The sequence below is a fragment of the Ovis aries genome, chromosome 18 (assembly GCF_016772045.2).
Source record: "Ovis aries strain OAR_USU_Benz2616 breed Rambouillet chromosome 18, ARS-UI_Ramb_v3.0, whole genome shotgun sequence".
NCBI classification, from domain to species: Eukaryota; Metazoa; Chordata; class Mammalia; order Artiodactyla; family Bovidae; genus Ovis; species Ovis aries.
The window spans coordinates 19,066,197-19,086,544 of record NC_056071.1 but is presented as its reverse complement, the minus strand read 5'-3'; the positions used below and the strand labels follow the sequence as shown (position 1 = coordinate 19,086,544).

The window sequence follows — 20,348 nt, the reverse complement described above, 5'->3', positions numbered from 1 at the left end:
TCTCTGGGTGGTCCCCAGTGAAGATCACTACCTTATCAGTGTCTGTGAGCTGCCTGACCGTCATAACACCATTCCACCAGGCTGACATCCCCAGACCTTGGACCCCAAGTTCGACTTCCTCCGCCTGCTGCACCTGTTCTCCACCAGTGTGGCCTTCTCGCTGGGGACCAGCATGGGCACTGGGAAGCGGGGGCCATGGGTAACTGGCCCGTGGCCACCTGGTGCTTTTGTTTGGCCCTGCCTCTCATCATCTCCATTGTTGAGTTATGTAAGCTCCGGTCCCGGCTTGCTGTCTCTGGTACCACCTCCTCGACACCTACACCTACTACGCTGCCCTCCTCTGCCTCTCAGCCTGCATCGTCTGCTCCATCACCTGCACCCAATTCCTGCCTCATGTCCCTTATCTGGACCAGCTGTCGCTGCAGCTTGCTTTTCCTGTCTCGCATCCCTGCTGTATACCATAGATGTGGCTTGAACGTGGGTCTGCTATGTGTCCACGGAGATTTCCAGCTCAGTTCACACTGTGCCAGGCCTGCGGAAGGTGCTGGAGACCTTCGTGGCCTGTATCATCTTCGCCTTTCTCAGCAACACCTCCCTGTCCCTGCACCAGCCGGCCCTGGAGTGGCCGTTACTCCATCTGCTTCATCCCAGCAGCCGTGGCCATGCTGCTGGAGCTGGATGATGGGAGGACATCTACTCACCCCTCCCCACCTTCCAGGCTAAGGTGACCCTGCTCTTACCTTTCCTATATTAGCATCTCGTCCTCTGGCTGCTCTGTCAGTTCAGTGAGGAGTCTGACGGGCGTGCTCATTGGTCCAGTGTCGAGGACTGCACTGATGGCCTCCCCTACAGTCTGCATGCGCTCCCGAGACCAGCGACGGGCTGTGGCCATCCTGACAGCCGTCAGCCTCCTGGGTTACGTGGCTGAGCTGCTGTACTAGGCCCGCCAGCTTTCTGTAGGGACTGAGGATATCTCCAGGGCTCCAGACTCTGGTCCCATTCCGTATCTTCACAGAGTTTGGATTCCTCTGATGCCCTCTTCCTGGCTCCCGCTCTACCTCCTCACATCCTCCCCCTTTATCTCACTCTCCTTTCTGTTTCCTTCCCTCCTGCTCTGTCTCTTCCTGGTTTCTTTGGGTGCCCATATCCTGTTTTGTCTCTTTCTCATCTTTTCTACATCTTCTGCTTTTTGCCCCTTTTCTGGTCGTCCTTGGTTTCTCATCTGTGTCCTGACCACCTCTCCCCATTTTCCTTCTTCTGATCCATCAGGACCTGAGACTCCTTCCTCCTCTGCCCACCGCCCCCTCCCACCTCCTGAGGTGCTGACTCCACAGCACACAGCCCTCTGTGCAGCCCTTCACACCCTGGCCTCTGGAGGGGCCTCATTGCCAAAGTGTGTCTGTCTCCTGGTGGGGCCATAGTTGTATATGCATTTGTGGGTGGGGGTGGGTAGCTAGTCATTGGGCCCCGTTTCTCCAGTGGAGAGGGATATATAGGCTACATCCCCATTACACTGAAAAAATTCTCTTGAGGTCAATAATTTCCAGTGGGCTAAAGTCTTGAAGCAGAGACCCTGGATCCCTGGGCCCCACCTGGTGCTAAGCCCCACCTAAGATTGGCTCCAGGATTTTTGCAGGCTCACTGAACACCCACTGCCTAGAGGGCATCTTAGAGGAAGTCAGGGGTGAATGTCTTCAATCCCAGCTACTGTCTGGGGAATTTAAAAAAAGGAGCTGAGAGAACTGTATGGTCTTGGAGACACCTGTCTGCAGTGCTTGTGAAGGGCAGCGATATGGCCTGCTTGCCTCAGTGATAAAACAGCATTTGATCACTGCAAGGACAAGGGCATGGCCACTACCAGCCTCACAGTGATGTTAGCCTCAGTGTTTTATTTACTTATTTATTTTTACTGTCTTCTGTTCAGGAGAGCAAAAATTACTGAGTGACCCTGTTTTGGGGTCTCTTTGATTAAAGACATTTGTTACATTGGTTTCTTTTTGTAAGGTGTTTTTTTATTGTGGTAAAAGTCACATGGCATAAACGGTGTGACTTTACCATGTTTAACTGTCCAGTCCAGTGGCACCAAGTGCACTCACTGTGCCACCCTCACGATCATCTCTCTCCCACATTTTTCACCTGCTTAAACTGAAACTCTCCCCCTTAAGCACTAACCCCCATCCGCCTCCTGCTCCTGGCATCTACCAGTACACTTTCTGACTCTAGGAATTTGACTCTTCCAGGTACCACGTATGAGTGGAATAAAATAGTATTTGTCTGCACCTATTGTATACTGGAAGGCATTTTTAAAGTTAATACATGTGAGTGACTTTGTTCTTAAAGAGGAAGTTTCTTTTCAAATTTTCTTGGGCAGGTGTTCGGGGATGGGATAGGGGTTGCTGGTCTCACTGTCCGAGGAACTGCATTGCCTGAGTGTGAGAGGACACACTCATGTATGTGTGTTTCTGTGTGCAGTTGGTTTCTGTTGCTGCTTCTTGATTCTCTGGGACTCAGACACAATGTAATCTAATCAATGTACATAATTTAAAAAAAATTTCTGGGGCTTCTGGTTCCTATTAGTCCCGGCTGTCAATCATAGAGAAGACGGTTCAACATTCTCCACATTGCTAATGTCCTTTTCAATCTCAATTCAAAGATGAAAGAAAAGAAACAAACAAACAAAAACCCAAAACAAAGTCCACATATTCTAATTGCCCCAATGAGCCTAGCACTCAGGAGAGTCCTCGTCAATTTCCACCCACTTCCACTGACCCCAATCACACCTGAAGCAGAGCCTGGGGGTGCGGCCCAGCCTCTGCAAGATGCAGATGATGCAAGATGTTGGGCCCACCCCAATGCCGGCCACACAGGATGCTTCAGCCTGCTGCACAGAATGCGCAGGCCAGGACAGCACCTGGCTGCCTCTCTAGAAAGGTGTGCCCTTGTCTGCAAGCTCAGTGCATGTGTGTGTGTCCATGTGCACATGCCCACTGCTCCCCTGCATTGAGACCAGCAGCTCTTTACAGGAACAGCTCTTTACAGGAACTGCTCTTCAGTACAGGAGCGAGGGGCAGCAGTGGGGGCCTTCCCGGCCCCTCCCCCACAGCTCTGCTGGCCTGGGGCCCCTCTGGTCCTGCTGACACCAGGATGCTGGGCTCTGAGGCTTTGCGGCTGGGAACAGGAGACTGAGAACAGTATTGGTGGCTTCCTGACCACCAGTTGTTATAAAGGCTGCTGGTCCCAATACATGTGTGAGCACAGACACACACTGGTCATGCATGCAGGGACAACAGCTTTAAATACAGTCATCTAGGGTGGGACCCTTTAAGAGCTAAGGGGACAGAAGGTCTAGTGTTGGGGACACAACTGATAGTTGTCTTGGGCTGGGCCATGCCCCCAGGCCCAGGGAAAGGCACAAGCGGGGAGACATTGGGAAGGGCTCCCAGAGATGGGGGCTTTCATGAATCTGCTTCATCCTTCCCAGCTCTGAGAAAATTTGAGGCAATTAGCGTATGTCGGGTTTGTGGGGTTTTCCCTTTTATCTTTGTGTTGAGGTTAAAAAAGAACATTACATTTGTAGGAGAAAGGGCAAGGCTTCATCTATGGTTGATAGCAGGGTTGTATGGTATCCAGAAATTCCAGAGAATTAAAAAATCCATGTATATTTACATTTATCTAGATCATATTATGTGTGGATCCTGGAGAAGCAGGAAGCAGCATCAGAAAACAGCTGACACATAGAAACACATGTCTCTGCAGCACAAACTCAAGCAACACAGTTTCCTCGACTGTGGCATCAGCAGTGCCCGCCCATCCAACACCACCCATCAACAAAACTTTGGAAAGAAACTTTCCATGAAAAAATATAGTCGCCCAGTAATTTTTGTCCTTGAGACAACGAAAATTAAAGAAAAATATAACACCCAGACTAACGACCCTTTAATGCTGGCAGTGGTGATGCCCTTCTCCCTGCAGAGGCAGGACCTGCTGTTTTGATCATTAAGGCAGGATGGCCACCTCACTGCCCCTCACCAACACTGCAGACAGCAGTCTTCAAGACTCTTAGTCCCTACAAGAGCCTACAATAGCCTCACAGGCCAGGTGCTCAGTGTCGGCCTCATCAAGCAGCAGCTGGATAGGACGGCCACATCCAGCTGCTGGTCCCCGGCGCACACCGAGCAGGTACGTCTGTTGCTGCAGCTCACATCACTGGACCGCTAGGGCTGCCCATCCAGCTTCTTGTTGAACTGGTGGAGCTGACAGAGGACCAGAGCACTAGGGCAGAGGAGCACAGAGAGCACCGTCTGCTCAGACAGGATACAGGTAGGGAACAGAGCTTTTTGTCTTTGACTCAATCAAACCCCTTCACTATGAAGTTCACAGCTCCTTCCAGGAGGAAGCATATGAAGTCCACCACCACGAATGTATGGCTCGCTGATGCTGATACTGGTGGGGGCTGCTGATGAAGGCGATGATAAGCCAGCCGGCATAGTTCTCTGGCCTCCTGAGCAGGCCTGGGAAGGCTGGCTTGAACCGACCATGCCTCCAGGCTGGATATGATGCAGAACGCTTCAGTGGCATAGAGTGCAGCAGCCACGAAGGCGAATGCAGTGGCAGTGATGACCCAGTTTCCGGCGGAGCCTGGAGACAAGTACTTGATGTAGGTGGCGCCGAAGATGATGGACGTTGAGAGGCAGGAGATGGAGAAGTATAAGGCGTGGGTGCAGAGAAAGCCGTCCCAGGAGAAGGGGAGGCGGGACCGGAGCCCACAAAACTCCCCTATGAAGAGGGTGAGGGTCACGGTGAAGCAGATGCACCAGATGAACACGCGCCAGTTAATTCCGCCCCCTTCACTGGCCCCCAGCGAGAAGGGCACACTGTGGAGAGCAGCTGCCCCAGTGCAGGCAGAAGCCACGATGGGCTTGGTGCCCAGGCCTGAGGACGGGCACATGGTGAGCATGGTGGTCAGGCAGGTCACCAGCACTGGATTGTAACCTTGCCTGTTTCTCAGCCAAAGGCGAATGAATCCTTACACAGAGTTTGCTGTTCTGGTTTCAGTTTTGCTTGGCCAGTTAAGCTCTGTTTCTGCCTCAATTCTTTTTTCTCTAGAAAATATACAACCACTGACCCCTCGAACTGATGTGCTGATCTGAGCAAAGTAAGAACCACACTTAGGTTCTCAGCCCAGAAAGGCTCCTGGTGGTTACTGTAAAGTCCCCCCAAATAGAAGCACAGTGCACCCCCAGCATGCAGCCTGCAGCCTGCAGCTGTTTCCTGCTTACCTCCTTGTATAAATCCCGGCTGAGCCTTGCTGTGCTGGGAGTTGATTCTTCTGGACAGTAAAACACCTTCTTGCTGGGTTCTTTAAGATAAAGCTGTTGCAGGAAGGCGGACCCCTTCCAGGACCCGAAACTGGGTTCTTGTCTAACACTCAGAAATGAATTGTCCGAGGAGACACATGTGCTGACAAAGCAAGAGACTTTATTGGGAAAGGGCCCCCGGGTGGAGAGCATCAGGGTGAGGGAACCCAGGAGAACTGCTCTGCCACGTGGCTTGCAATGTCAGGTTTTATGGTGATGGGATTAGTTTCCGGGTGGTCTTTGGCCAAGCATCCTAATTCAGAGTCTTTCCTGATGGCGCACGCATCATTCAGCCAAGATGGATGCTAACGAGAGGGATTCTGGGAAGTGGACGGACACGTGGTGTCTCCTTTCGACCTTTCCCGAACACTTCCAGTTGGTGGAGGCTTATTATTTCTGTATTCCTTATCAGGATCTCCTATCATAAAACAACTCATGCAAATGGTTACTATGGTGCCTGGCCAGGGTGGGTGGTTGTGTGATCTCTAAATTACTCCAGTATTTTGCAGTTGGAGCTCTTTAGTCAAGATCTGGTAAGTGGGAGGGAACTCCATGCACAGGTCTTCCTGTTACTCCATAATAAAGATTCTTCCAACAAGGGAACTAAATTAAAGGCAAAAAAGAAACGAAACTGTGAAACGCCTGCCGCGTTCACAGAGGAGTCTGCAGGCAAGGGAGGGAGAAGAGGAGGTCAGCTTTCTAGGGAACTGAATCCACCCCAGCTCTGGGGCTCCAGTCCTGATGCCCGAGGCAGGCGCTGCCACGGCATCTGCGCCCCCTCCCCCGACTCCAGTCCCCGGAAGGAGGAGGGGTTCTAGCGTGTTGGCAGGACACAGCCTTAGCGTCACCACAGAGTGAGGAGGAAAGGAGGTCTGAAGCAGTCTCTCCTTTTAAGACGCGACAGATCACTCGATTTGGCCAGAGTGTGTCCCCTGGCGGTGGGGTGGGGTGGGGTGGGAGCGCGCCAGGTGTGGTTTTCCACTGAGACGATTCCCTACAAGAGGTTTCAGTGCAGGAGAAGAGTCCGTAGCTGACTCTTCATACAATCTTTTTCTCACCTCAGACCTACTAAACTGGAAAAAAACCCAAATCCTTCAAGTTGATCCACAAAAAAGGTGGAAATGTTATTTAGTATTTTTTTCAAACCACCATCCAACATGGGCTGATGCACAGACGTGAGTGATGATTGTGTTCACAAAGGAGGAGCAGCACCTTGTCCCAGACAAAGCCCAACACTCATCTCTCCGTATTTGGCTTCTTGAGGGATGACTGGAAAAGCCAGAGTTCAGTACCATGGGACAAGCTAAAGGGCCTCCAGAAGCTAAAGAGGCAAAGTGGGGCCCTCCTCTGGGGCATCGTCGGACCCTCCCCTAGGGCATCAGAGACAGCACTGCCCTGCTGACACCTTGTTTCAAAAAGCTGACCTCCAGAACTGTGAGAGAACACATTTCTGCTGTTTTAAGCTGCCAGGCTTGTGAGAATTTGTTGCAGATCTAGGAAACCAGATTTAATTTCCAGAAATGAAAAATATATTCTTTGTCATATTTTTTTAAAAGAATTCTCAGAAAAACTTGCTGACGTCCTGCCCTAGAGCATGGCGGTCACATGAACCCCAGGATCCATTGTCAAATCCTGTGTCCCCCAGTGTCTGAGACTCACAGGGGAGGGTCCACTGATGCCCAAGGAGCCAGGAGGGAAGGAAATAAGGGGATGGAGAGCACCAGGATGCCTGGAGAGGACCAGCTGCACCTGTCTGGGGTGGTGGGAAAGCAAGATGCTCTGGGAAGACGTGGTCTCATGTTTACAAAACAGGAAAAAGGGTACAGATACTCCCTGCAAACATGTGTGCATGTATGTACAAACATGTATGCCTGTGTGTACACACATGTCTACACGTGATTTTACAGCATTTGAAATGTATCGAAAGCTGAGGTTGAGGCTGAGGACATGGATGCTCCGTGGATGGAGGGGTGGATGCTCCTGTGAGCAGGCAGGAAGCTTGGCCATGCAGAAGACGGGAAACCAGTCACAGGAGAGATGATCATAGTCCTGCTTTATGTCAATTATCCATGAATATAAGAGAAATATAGAGAATACTGAACAGAGATGAGGATGGAAAACAATATAAAGAAAAGAGCCTAGCAGCTGCTTGTCTCCAGCAACCCCACTGCCAAGGGTACCAAACCAGGTGACACTGTGTCTCCTGAGGCTTGAAAAGAGCTGTAATCTGAATTTTCATGTGAAATTAAACCCATGTGCAGCCACCAAACACTCAGGGAAGAAACAGTAATGCTAGTGATTCTACATGATTTTTTCATGAAGACACTGTGTTGGAAAACTGAGCACATCAAGAGTCCCCCTGCAGTGCACACTGGCTTGCAGCCCCTGATCTGCAGCAAATCAAGCTGCACGTGCTGATGTGCAGAGTGGGGCAGGGCCTTCTGGGTCCTCCGTGAGGGGGGCGGGAGGTAGCTGGCAGGGATTGAGGGTTCCATGTGACAGGCCCTCTGATGAACCCGGCACATGCTTTTATTCATTTAATTGACCCAGAGTAGGTATAGAGACATTGAACAGGGGGGAAACTGAGGTTCTACTGAGTAGCTTGCCATGATCACCCAGCTATGAAGGCTCTACTCCTTGTCACTCGGAGTGTCCATCTCATCTCACCCTTCTCTGCCCTTCTGGCCCCTCCTCCTTCCTTCCTCTGTTCCGGCCATAACCTTCCCGGCTCACCGTCTTCCAGTCCACATGCCTGGCTGCTGGGCAGGCAGGGCTCAGCCACATCCAGGCTGTGCTCTATCAGGGGCACCACGTCCAGGCTCGCAGAGAGGAGGAGGGGCTTCTGGGAGACTCAGACAAACTTCCACTTGCTGCTTTCCAGGTGGGGGAACAGAGGCCCAGAGAGGGCACAGGCCTGACCCAGGGTTACGCAGATGGAGCCCCCAGGCCTCCTCTTCTCCATATCCTCTCTCTGATGCAGTCAATGGATTCAAAGCATTCAAGTTGTCTCTTAGTCTTAGATGGAATCTCAGGGTGAGTTCAAGTAATTAAACTGGGATCAAACCGGGGTACAGAGAGCATGACACTCCCTCCCTCCCTCATAGCAGTGCCCCTCCCAACCCCGGCAGTGCCCACTGGGAGGCCCGCAGGCTCCAGGGCTCCACTGGCAATCGGGACTCAAGGAGCTTTGTGAGCCCAGGGAGGTTCTCAGGTTTGTTCTGTGTTTCTCTTTCCAGCCTCAGCTTGTTCCAGGGTTTATTATCAGCAAAGGTGATATAATAATCCCCTGATGGCAGGAAGCTGGCTGGGGCTCAGGGTGCTGGCCCTTCCACCCTGGGGGCCTCTCAGCAAATAGTCCCTTCGAAACAGGGCAGCTGTCCCTGAGGAGGGGGCGTGAGGGAGGTACCTCACTCCCCCCACACTGGACCCTGGAGGAGCCCCTGTGTGAGCTGGACTGCAGCCCTGGCTGGCGGGACTGTCTTGGGCAGGTGACCTGGGCAATTTTGTGGTCTTGAGGGTCCCTGCCACTCTGGCTGCATGTCCCTGTCACAGCCCTAAAGCCCCTTCAGGCCCCTGTTCTCCTGTCTCAGTTCCAGTCCAGGCCCCTCCTCCATGGGAAGGCTGGCTCCATGCCTGCATCCCTTCTGGGTCAGAGGACCCCTACTGGGCTGCCTCAGGGCCCCAGGGACCCTGGGATTCCCCGCAGTCATCTCCACTCTGCCCCCAGCCCACTCCAGTCCCGGGTGCATCCTCAGGGTTGTCCCCTCCCAGGGGTCCAGCAGGGGCCTCCTCTTTCAGCTCCTGCCCTTAAAAACGGGTGATCATCCGTCCATCTCCACCCCCTCCCTGGATGCCCTGAAACACTATACATCAGCATCAGACACAGCATCCTTTTTCCTTTCCAATCCCTTCTTCCCAGCTTGGAAGCTGCTAACCAGTCTCCCAGGCCAGGAAAATCCTGCTCAGGTTGGCTTCTAGATCTTTCCGGGGTCCCACCTGGATGGCATCCTTGGAGCCCAACGCTATGTTAATCTACTCTGTGGTTCCTCAATGCTGCCCCGTCTTGGAGTCATGCTGGGTTGGGGTCTCCATCCTCACCGAGGAAGTGTTACATGTGAAGGCAAGAATGGGTGGAGGGGATTCATAACAGTCCCCACTCCCATGTCGTCCTGTCTCCACGGACTTGCTCTCACCCTGTGGCTTCTCCCTGGTCACCCCTGAAGCTGCCCTCCTCTGTGTGGGCTATGTCCCCTCAGACAGCATCTCCTTCCACTGATGGCTGTGGGGAGGTGAGGCCAGGACACATGTGCCTTCAAGTTGCTGTAACAGGAGGCCGTGGCCCTGAGGATGTCCCCTTTGTCCCAGAGCCCTGAGTTTGGGTCCTGGAATCCCATCCACAGACCTGGTTGACCTGCTGGGCTGTAGAACAGAGTCCTGAAACCCATGGCTTTTTTATTTTTATCTTGGATTTCCACTGCTACGCTTTCAACCTTAGGAAAGGCACTCGACTCCTGGTTTTCCCATTTGTAGAACAGGGATAGCAGGACAATAAACAGTTCCTTTCTGAAAATCCTTGGGGTCAGATATTCTCTAGAATTCAGAATTTTTCAGTTTTGACAGGTGACATGATACATATACTCTATAGGACATGACACCCCACTGGGGTCTGAAACCACTTTGGGATCAAACACATTACTGTTTCAGCAAATGGACTTTTGAACATTTACACTAAGTGGAATAAGAAAGAAGGAAGAAAGTTAAGTCTCTCAGTCGTGTCCTATTCTTTGTGACCCGATGGACTGTAGCCTACCAGGCTCCTCCATCCGTCGGATTTTCCAGGCATGAATACTGGAGTGGGTTACGATTTCCTTCTCCAGAGGATCTTCCCTACCCAGGGATCAAACCCGGGTCTCCCACATTGTAGGCAGACACTTCACCGTCTGAGCCATCAGGGACGTCCAAACAAAGCCATAAACGGTCTCCTGCCATTTAGCTCAGAATTGGTACTAAACAATCTTTTTTAAATTCTTTTTCTACCTTGAATGTTTGCGGCTATAGAAAAAGACCACGGTATACTGCATTTCTGTAGATATTGACACGCAGCAAAAAGACAAAAAAACGTTGGTGGGTTGAGGCCAGATCCAACCCAGCTGTGAGATGAGACAAGTCTCCTGACAAGGCCAAAGGTGATGGGCGGGGACAGTCATTCTGGAGCGGCTGTGCTCTTACCTGAGTGTCTGAGCCACTGGTTCAAACTGCACAGATCCCTAGCCTCAGCCCTCACAGGGCCCTGAGCCTTTTCTGATCATCTCACTTAATCCACCTTCAGATTTGGATCTTTCTCTGAGGAGTCCTAAATGAAGACCACTGCATACTGGTGACTCTAACCTGCCAGACCTTCACAACACCATGTCCACCAGGGGGAGAATACCATGCGAATAGAATGTGGGCAAACGGTTCTGCCTCCTCCGCCTCCCGCAGGCGATCTCCATGTGTGTGGCCTTCTCCCTGGTGGCCAGCATGGGCAACGAGAGGGGGACTATAAGTAACTGGTGCCTAGCCATCTGGTGCCTCTGTTTCACCATGACCGTCTTCATCTCTATGTTCGAGTGCTTTTACCACGACGGCCACTTTCCTTTTTTCTGGTACAAATTTCCCATCACCTATGCCTGCTATGGGGCCCTCCTCTGCCTCTTGACCTCCATCATCTACCCCGTCCTCTACGTCCAGTACCTGCCTGATGGTCCTTCCCGAGACCGGGCCATCGCTGCTTCTACTTTCCCCTGCATCGCGTGTGTGCTCTGTGCCATGGATGTGGCCTGCACATGGAAACACTACAAGCTGAGGAACATCTCCTGCTATGTGCACACCTTACCAGGCCTGCTAAAGATTCTGGAGAGCGCTGTGGCCTGTGCCATCTTTGTCTTCCTCAGCAGCACCTCCCTATACCTGCACCAGCCGGCCCTGAAGTGGTGCGTGGCCGTGTACTCCATCTGCTTCGTCCAGGTAGCCGTGGCCATGCTGCTGAGGCCGAGTGGCTGGGAGAACAGACTGCCCCTCCGGCTGCCCATTTTCCATCTGGGGCAGACCCTGCTCTTAGTCCTCCTCTATGTCAGCGCTTGGTCCTCTGGCCACTCTACCAGTTTGATGAGAAGTTAGGTGGACAACCCCACTGGTACAGCGATATGAGCTGCGTTGATGAGCTCGCCGACTATGGCTGCATCTGGAACCAGCGACTGGCTGTGGCCGTCCTGACAGCCATCAACCTGCTGATTTCCGCGGCCGACCTGGTGTACTGGGCTCGCCAGGTTTCTGTAGGAACTGAGGACCAGCCCAGTACCCCTCTTTCCCTCCACTCACAGGTGGGTCTTTACAGAGCTCTGTTGTCCCCTGATGCCCTCTTCCTGGCTCCCTCTCTCCCTCCTCATGCCCTTCCCATTCATCTCGCTCTCTTTTTGTTTCCTTCCCTCCTTCTGCTCCATCTCCTTACTATTTTCTTCGGCTGCCCATGTCCTATTTTGCTTCTTTCTCTTGCTTCTCTCATCTTTTCTGCGTTTTCTGCTTTTTGCCCCTTTTCTGGTCATCCATGGTTTTCTCGTCTCCTGAGTCCTGACCACCTCTCCCCATTTTCCTTCTTCTGGTCCATCAGGACCTGAGACTCCTTCCTTCTCTGCCCACCACCCCTCCCACCTCCTAAGGTGCTGACTCCACAGCACACAGCCCTCTGTGCAGCTGTTCACACCCTGGGCCTCCGGAGGGGCCTCATTGCGAAAGCGTGTTTGTCCTCCTTGGGGTGCCTTAGTTGCTGTGTGTTCCTGGGTTTGGGAGTGAGGCTGGGTAGCAAGGCATCAGGCCTCCTTTCTCCCAATAGAAGGGAGTGTATAGTGCATCTCCCCTTTAAGTAAAAAAAAAAAATCCTGGAGGTCACTGATGCCCATTGGGCGAGAGTCCTGAAGCAGAGATTTTGGATCCCTGGGCCCTGCCTGATGCTCAGCCTCACCTGAGGTTGGCTCCAAAATTCTTCCTAGCTTACTAAACACTGGCTGCCCAGAGGGCATCTTAGAGGAATTTGGGGTGACTTCCACCCCCAACCAATCTCTGGAGAATCAAAAGAGGAGCTGGTGAAGAACCCCAGGGACTTGCAGACACCTGGCTGCAGTGTTGGTGAGGGGCAGTGATGTGGGCCTCCTGCCTCAGTGATCAAACAGCAGGTCCTGTGTCTCCAGGGAGCAGAGCATGGCCACTGCAGCCTTAAGGTGATGTTAGCCTGGGATTATCTTTTTCTTTCTTTTTCTGTCTTCTGGTCAGGAGGCTAAAACTTATTGGGTGACTTGTTCTTAAAGAGAAAGTTTCTTTTCAGAATTTCTTAGGCAGGTGGTTTGGGGGTGGGGGTGGGGGTGGTTCTTGCTGCTTCCACTGTCAAGGGAATTGCATTGCTCGAGTGTGAGGTGACACGTATGTGTGTTTCTGTGTCCCTGTTGCTTTCTGCTGCTGCTTCCTGAGTTTCTGGAATCAGGTAAAATAAATATATAATTAAAAATTTTCTTCTAGATCTTTTTGTTTCCATCAGCCCCTAATGTCAATCATCAGGAAAAGCCTTGTACTTTTTCCTCACACACATAATGGTCTTTTTAATCTCAGTATAAAGATAAAGAGCATCCTCAAAGGCTCAGCAATAAAGAATCCTTGGGCAATGCAGGAGACAATGCAAGAGATGCCAGTTTGATCCCTGGGTAAGGTAGATCCCCTGGAGAAGAGCATGGCAACCCACTACAGTACACTTGCCTGGAGAATCCCATGGACAGAGGAGCCGGGTGGGCTACAGTCCATGGGGTCACTAAGAGTTGGACATGACTGAAGCCACTTAGGATGCATATAAAGGGGGAAAAAAAAAGAAACAAAAAGCCCAAAACAAAATCCACATATTCTAATACCCCAAATTGACCTAGAACTCAAAAGAGTCCTAGTCAGTTTTCACCCTCACCCAAATCTATGTTTTTGAGAATCACTCCCACTGACACTCCACCTCCATCTAAACCAGAGCCTGGGGATGTGGCCCAGCCTGTGAGGCAAAAGGCTGGGCCCCACCCCAATGTCAACATCCTGCCCGCTATCTCTTAAAGGGGCCACGACAGCACCTCAAGGCCTCTCTTTAAAGATGTGTACCGGTATGGGTGTTCAGTGCACTTGTGTGTACATGTGCGTGCTCATCACAGTCAGTTCAGTTGTTCAGTCGTGTCCGACTCTTTGTGACCCCATGAACCACAGCACGCCAGGCCTCCCTGTCCATCACCACCTCCCACAGTTTACCAAACTCATTTCCATTGAGTTGGTGATGCCATCTAACCATTTCATCCTCGGTCATCCCCTTCTCTTCCTGCCTTCAATCTTTCCCAACACCAGGGTCTTTTAAAATGCATCAGTTCTTCGCATCAGGTGGCCAAAATATTGGAGTTTCAGCTTCAACATCAGTCCTTCCAATGAACACCCAGGACTGATCTCCTTTAGAATGGACTGGTTTGATCTCCTTGGAGTCCAACGGACTCTCAAAAGTCTTCTCCAGCACCACAGTTCAAAAGCATCAGTTTTTTGGCACTCAGGTGGCTTTATAGTCCAACTCTCACATCCATTCATGACTACTGGAAAAACCATAGCCTTGACGAGATGGACCTTTGTTGACAAAGTAATGTCTGTGCTTTTTAATATGAGGTCTAGGCTGGTCATAACTTTCCTTCCAAGGAGCATGCATCTTTTAATATCATGGCTGCAATGACCACCTGCAGTGATTTTGAAGCTCCCAAAAATAAAGTCAGCCATTGTTTTCACTGTTTCCCCATCTATTTGCCATGAAGTGATGGGACCAGATGCCACGATCTTACTGTTCTGAATGTTGAGTTTTAAGCCAAATTTTTCATGCTCTTTCACTTTCATCAAGAGGCTCTTTAGTTCTTCTTCACTTTCTGCCATAAGGGTAGTGCCATCTGTGTATCTGAGGTTATTGGTATTTCTCCCCGCAATCTTGATTTCAGCTTGCTTCCTCCAGCTCAGCGTTTCTCATGATGTACTCTGCATAAAAGTTCATGTGCCGCCCTGCAATGACACCGACAGCCGTATATAGTACCTGGTGACGAGAAATGCACCACAAGCCTTCTTCTCCCGGTCGCAGCCCCAGAGCCTCAGAGCCCAGCATCCTAGCGTTACCAGGGCCAGAGGGGCCGGACAAGGAGAGCTGCGGGGAGGGGAGGGGAAGGCCACCACTGCTGCCCCTCACTCCTGTCCTGGGAGGAAGCATGTGATCTTCACCCCGGGGCTGGATGAATGAAAGGGAAGGACTTCCAGGAGGTGGTCCCTGTGGCAGGAAACTCTGAAGAAACAATGAAATGAAATTCGTATTTTAAGACAAGACAAGAAAAATTTGAATTGAACATTTTGGTCTGTCTGTTTTAATTCTTCCCTCTCCTCTCATGTGCATATTTCATCTGCATTGTGCCCAAACCAGACCTCTTCACGGGAAGAAACACCCATTTCACCACAAGGGTGACATGTTCTAGAGGAAGCCATGTGACACCTTAGAAGACAGCACTGCTACCTTCCTTAGGACCTGATTAAGTCTCCAGCTGTATTAGCTGTGCTCTGCTTATTTTAAAGATTCATGCCTTGTTTCTTGTAGTAACAGATCTGTGATTAAGTCTGTGATGAAAAATACTGGTGACTAGGCCTCTTGAAATGATTCCTATAATATATATAGTTTTATAAGATCCAGGATTGTAATGCAGTGACTGTTCCCATATGGCTCAGTGGTAGAGAACCTGCCTGCTAATGCAGGAGACTTGGGTTTGATCCCTGGGTCTGGAAGATGCCCTGGAGAAGGAAATGGCAACCCACTCCAGTATTCTTGCCTGGAAACCCCATGGACAGAGGAGAATGGCGGGCTACAGTCCATTGGTCTCAAAGAGTCAGAGGCAACTTAGGGTCTAAACCACAGCAACAGCTACAGCTACGGGAATAAGCAACAGGAAGGAACCATTTGCTCAGGACTTGGGCCCAGACCACCTCTTTTTTGGGAGCCTTGTTTGTCCTCATTCGGTCTGATGACTTTAAGATTCCACTCATCAGTAAATATTCTTGTTCACCAAGTGAGTGTGTGCCAGGCCCTATTCTAGACACTGATAGAGAGCAGAGTTCCGTCCTCATGGAGCTTGCCCTCTAGTACAGGAGACATGCACACCAACACATAACACCAAGTCACGGGTGATAAACGCCACGTAAAGGGAACACAGGTGAGAGGAGTTATTGGGGTGCCTGCTGGCGGTGGAGGGTTGTGGTGGGTGTGGCAAGGCTGCTCCGTGGGTGTGACGTTTAAGAAGAAACTGAGAGAAGAGTGTAGGCCGAGTGAGGACAACTCCCCACTTCCTGTCTCCAGAGCTGATCTCTACTGGGATCCAGAGTCATATACACCTGCCTCCTGATCTCTCCCTCTGGATGTCCTGGGACACATCACACTCCATATGTCCAGTCCCACCTCTTCAATGCCCCACTCCCAAGACACGCTGATCCTTCCTCATCTTTCCCATCTCAGCCAATGGCACCACCTTCACAGATGCTCTTCACAATATGCTCCTGAACCCACCCACTCTTCTTCATCTCTCGACCACCTGGTCCAGATCCATCCATCCCCTCACCTGTACTCCTGCCATAAGCTTCTAGGTGCTTCCTCTATTTCCATCTTTTCCCTAAAAACTGGTTTGGAGTAAAGTCAAAGTACGATAGTCTGAAGATTTCTGTTTGCTCCCTTAGGATGGAACACAGACTGCATAACACCACCCACCTGCAAAGCCCTGCAAACTCAGACCCCTTTCTACCTCTCCAGCCTCCTCGCCTCCCTCCAGCCACTATCAACTGTTTCCAGTTCTCTTGGTCATCTCAGAGCCTTTCACCTTATCTGTCTACACACAACCCCCCAACCCTGAACTGAGACCTGAGCTCAGCCGGGCTCACAGTAGTGCTGTGCTCAGGCTATGTTACTCTAAGCCTCAGTTTGCTCATCTGGAAAATGGAGATAATAGCTCCTGCTTTTAGTCATAAAGGCTGCTAGCTGCGCCCTCCAGAGAACATCTCTGGCAACACAAGCAGAGAACAAATGTACTGGCAGGATGCTGAGTAGCTTGGAGAACTGCTAGAGAGGGACCAGCCTGAGAACAGGCTCAGACCAGCAATGAGGGTGCTGGACAGGCAGCTCACAGCCAAGGGCACTTGGTCCAGGCACCGTGGCCACTGGAAGCACACCCTGGATGCTGCTGCAGGCCCTGCAGAAGGAATTCTGGGCTGTCTTTGTTTCCGTGTATACCTGTTCTTTCTTACTGAGGGTCAGGCCCAGTCTCTCCCCAGGTTGCACACATGATGGGATTGTCTTCAAATATGGTGATGAGGTCAGGTCTTCAGTGATTTCTCTCCATGGAGATATCCATCACAGAAGGTCAAGTGTTGTTAGGAGGATTAAATAGGACAAAACACGACTCAGTGATTCTCAAATATTCACCAAAAGGCAGGAGGGATGGAATGCATCCCAGTTGATAGGTCCAGGCTACAGTCTGAGCTGTAAGCACTTGATGTATTCATTTAAGAAACATTTGCCATGGGCCAACAGGGCAGGTATTGACAGAAAAGTTAAGAGAGGTGTCACACACAGCACACACTGCAGGTTAACCACTGTTCTGGAGTTTTTGTTCCTCCCAGCAGTCCATGAACTATGCATTCAGCGTCCTCACAGACACAGACACACAGTGGGTAACTAGACCAAGGTCACACAAGTAGGAAGTGGCAGAGCTGGGCTTTGAACCCAGTCATGTGGGTGCAGGATCTTATACTCTGAGTGTCATTAATCTGCACCTTGTATTCCAGAAAGATGAAATGGCCAATATGTTTTTAGCACCAACAGTTCAACGCTTCCTTGGTGGCTCACATGGTAAAGAATCCACATACAATGTGGGAGACCTGGGTTCCATCCCTGGGTCAGAAAGATTCCTTGAAGGAGGGCATGACAGCCTACTTCAGTATTCTTGCCTGGAAAATCCCCCTGGACAAAGAAGCCTGGAAGGATACAGTCCAAGGGGTCGCACAGAGTCGGACATGACTGAGCGACAAAACACACCACCAGTCTGACTAGGTGACTTATTATCTCTATTTCATTTCATTTTCAGGGATATTATTATTGTCATCCCCATTAACAGATGATGAAAGTGAGGCTCAGAGAGCACGTTATGTTTTTTCCTCAAGGTCATACAGTTACTCTCTGAGAGAGCCTGGGTTGAATACAGATCTGTCCCCTCCAAAGCTCAGCAAGTAAAAGAACCTCCGGAAGTGCTGAGCCCCTTGCCTCTTCTCTCCGATCCAGGTATAACCTCCTGGCTCCTGTCTGTCCCACTCGGGCTGCAGTACCTCATCCAGAGGTCCTACAGCAGCACCCCATCTCAGCCAGACTGCTTCCTGTTGGCAAGCCAGCCAGAAAAGTCCGGAGAGAGCACGGAGACACTTCACAGGGGTTGATTAAAGCCCCCTTGTTTCTCCTCAGCTCACCTGCCTCCCGACAGGCACCTTTAGACAGGAGCCAACCACACAGACAAGGGCCGCATGATTGGCCGTCTGCACTGGCAGCTGGGGAGATAACCAGGTGCCTGAGACCACAGGAGGGAGTGGCCCCAATTCTCCCCACTCAGAGGAGGACTGAGGAAGGCTGATTCTGTGATTTTTCCAAGAAGCTGGTCCAGGACCTCAGAATGGGAACATCTGTGCCTGGGCTCTGTTCTGAATGTGGCTCAGGCCACAGTCTGGGGAGTCAGCTAGAGTCACCCTGTGCAGAGGAGGCTCTGGCCAGCCGAGGAGGGAGCCTCTGGCCGCTTCCCCAGGAGACAGGGAGCCCAGAACAGGCAGAGAGCAAGGGAAGGGCCTGAGGCTTGGGTGCTGGGAGGTGTTCTCCATCAATTGTGTGTGTTGAAGGGCTGGGGGAGGCCCTGGTCACCAAGTAGGTGGGTTTCGGGTCCCCAGCTCCCCCTCCACAGACCTCTGGACCCAAGGCACCTCCTTTCTCTCTGCCTTTGAAGTTAGGCCTGTGTGGGCATCTCTCAGCTCCTCCCCCAGCCTGTCCGCTTTGGAGTCAGAGCAGATGTGACTGTGAATCCAGTCGCGGACCCCAGATCTGCCTCCCTTCACTCTGGGCTTCTGTTTCATCTTCCCCTGCTTGTGGTCAGCCCTCTATATGCCCAGAAGAAAGGAATTTCATTTTGCTACGGGAAACAGAAGCTCCCTAAACAGGGCAAGACCATTCTGGCTGGTGAGTTGGACTCTGAAGAAGCGGAAAGTCAAGAATGTGCAGAAACAAAGGAGTCTGGGAGACCTCTGATGTGGGGGCGCCTGGAAGCAGTTCGTTTTTGACAAGAATCACTGGAGAGTTGGACCCCTGGGCAGTGACTGAGGAAACTCAGGTTGTGAGAGAGAAACATGGTCCCCACCAAGCAGAGGTCGTGGGGAAGGAGGGTCTGTGTAATCAGGAAGGATGTGACCAATCAACAGGGCCCGGCAGCCAAGAGGGAACAAGCAGAGAGGGTGGCCAGAGGGGAGGGAGCCGGTGCCATCTCCACCTCTGAGTCTCCAGGACTGGCAAGTCCAGGTGCCCCAGGAGAGGGGAACTGGGAGGGACAGGGGTCTCTGGCACCCCTCCCACATCTAGCAGATGAGGAAACTGACTCAGCAGCAGTGAGTGCTGAGTGTCCCCCCTCATCGGGGGGACATGGCAGGTTTGTGCAGAACGAGGGTGGACGGGGCAGAATCCCAGCCTGGAGGATGCTGCTGCCACCCTTGTCACAAGCAGCGTGCGATTGTGGACAGACTGCCAGCCTGGGGACAAGGCACCTGGGTCCTGACTCTGACTCTGCCACACACAGGGTGACTCTGGACAAGTGCTGCCATCCCTGGGGTCCAGCTGTTCCTTCTCTATGACGAGAAAACTAAGTGTATCTCAGTCATGTCTGACTCTTTGTGACCCCATGGACTGCAGCCAACCAGGCTCCTCTGTCCGTCAGATTTCCCAGACAAGAATACTGGAGTGGGTTGACAACCCGTCTCCAGGGGATCTTGCCAAGCCAGAGATCAAACTCAGGTCGACCTGCATTGCACGAGGATTCTTTACCATCTGAGCCACCAGGGAATACCCTAAGACTAGAGGGTTGGACTAGATACAGGATCATTACTCTTTCTTTTGAGGGCCACAGCGAGGGAACTGGAGCAGCCTTGGAATTGTGACAAATGGCCCTTAACCTCTCAACAGGAGGAATTAACTAGCTGCCCCCATGAACCACGAGGCTTGGACAGCAAGCCTCTCAGGTGAGCACACTCTGGACAATTATTTTACTGAAGCACAGAGTCATTTATATCCTCTCAGGAAGTTAGGTCCCAGGGTTGTATTCAATTTGATTTAGCAGAACATAAGAATCTGAGGTCTCTGCACTAAGACTTGCAGAGGTCAATGCATACTTGCTTTTGTGGATAAAAAATTAGCCAATAGTCAGACAACCGAAGAAAGAATTGGAAACTTTATTGGAACCAACCTGAGAAGTTTAACTGGGAAGACAGTCTCTCAAGAAGCTCCAAGAGCTGTTTTGAGGAGATCAGGGTTGGAGGTCAGTGTTTATGTGATTTGGGGAAAGACATGAAACCAGCCCACGTCCTGGTAGAAGGTTACTTCACTCAGGAAGAACAGATATCATGGTTCATGCTTTTAGTGCTTCCTAAGCATGGACAGATGCAGGAAACTGGGTTCATAGCAAAGCCTCCTGAAAATATCCAAGTATGTGAGGGCAGGTTCACCAGTTTTCTCAGAGTACAAAGTACAATCCTGACCTTTTTCACGACTTCCTTTCAGGGTGGATTGTAGGTCAGTGAATTGCAGCAGCTAGTGACTTGATTCTTGTAGAACTGGGTGGTGGGCAACATTCT

At 51.3% G+C, this 20,348-nt stretch overlaps 2 pseudogenes; both read left to right on the top strand.

Moving 5' to 3' along the window:
• Window positions 1-20,348, top strand: part of LOC101123072 (myeloid-associated differentiation marker-like) — a 115,468-nt pseudogene that overhangs the window by 46,108 nt on the left and 49,012 nt on the right.
• Window positions 10,767-17,903, top strand: LOC101112205 (myeloid-associated differentiation marker-like; annotated as a pseudogene).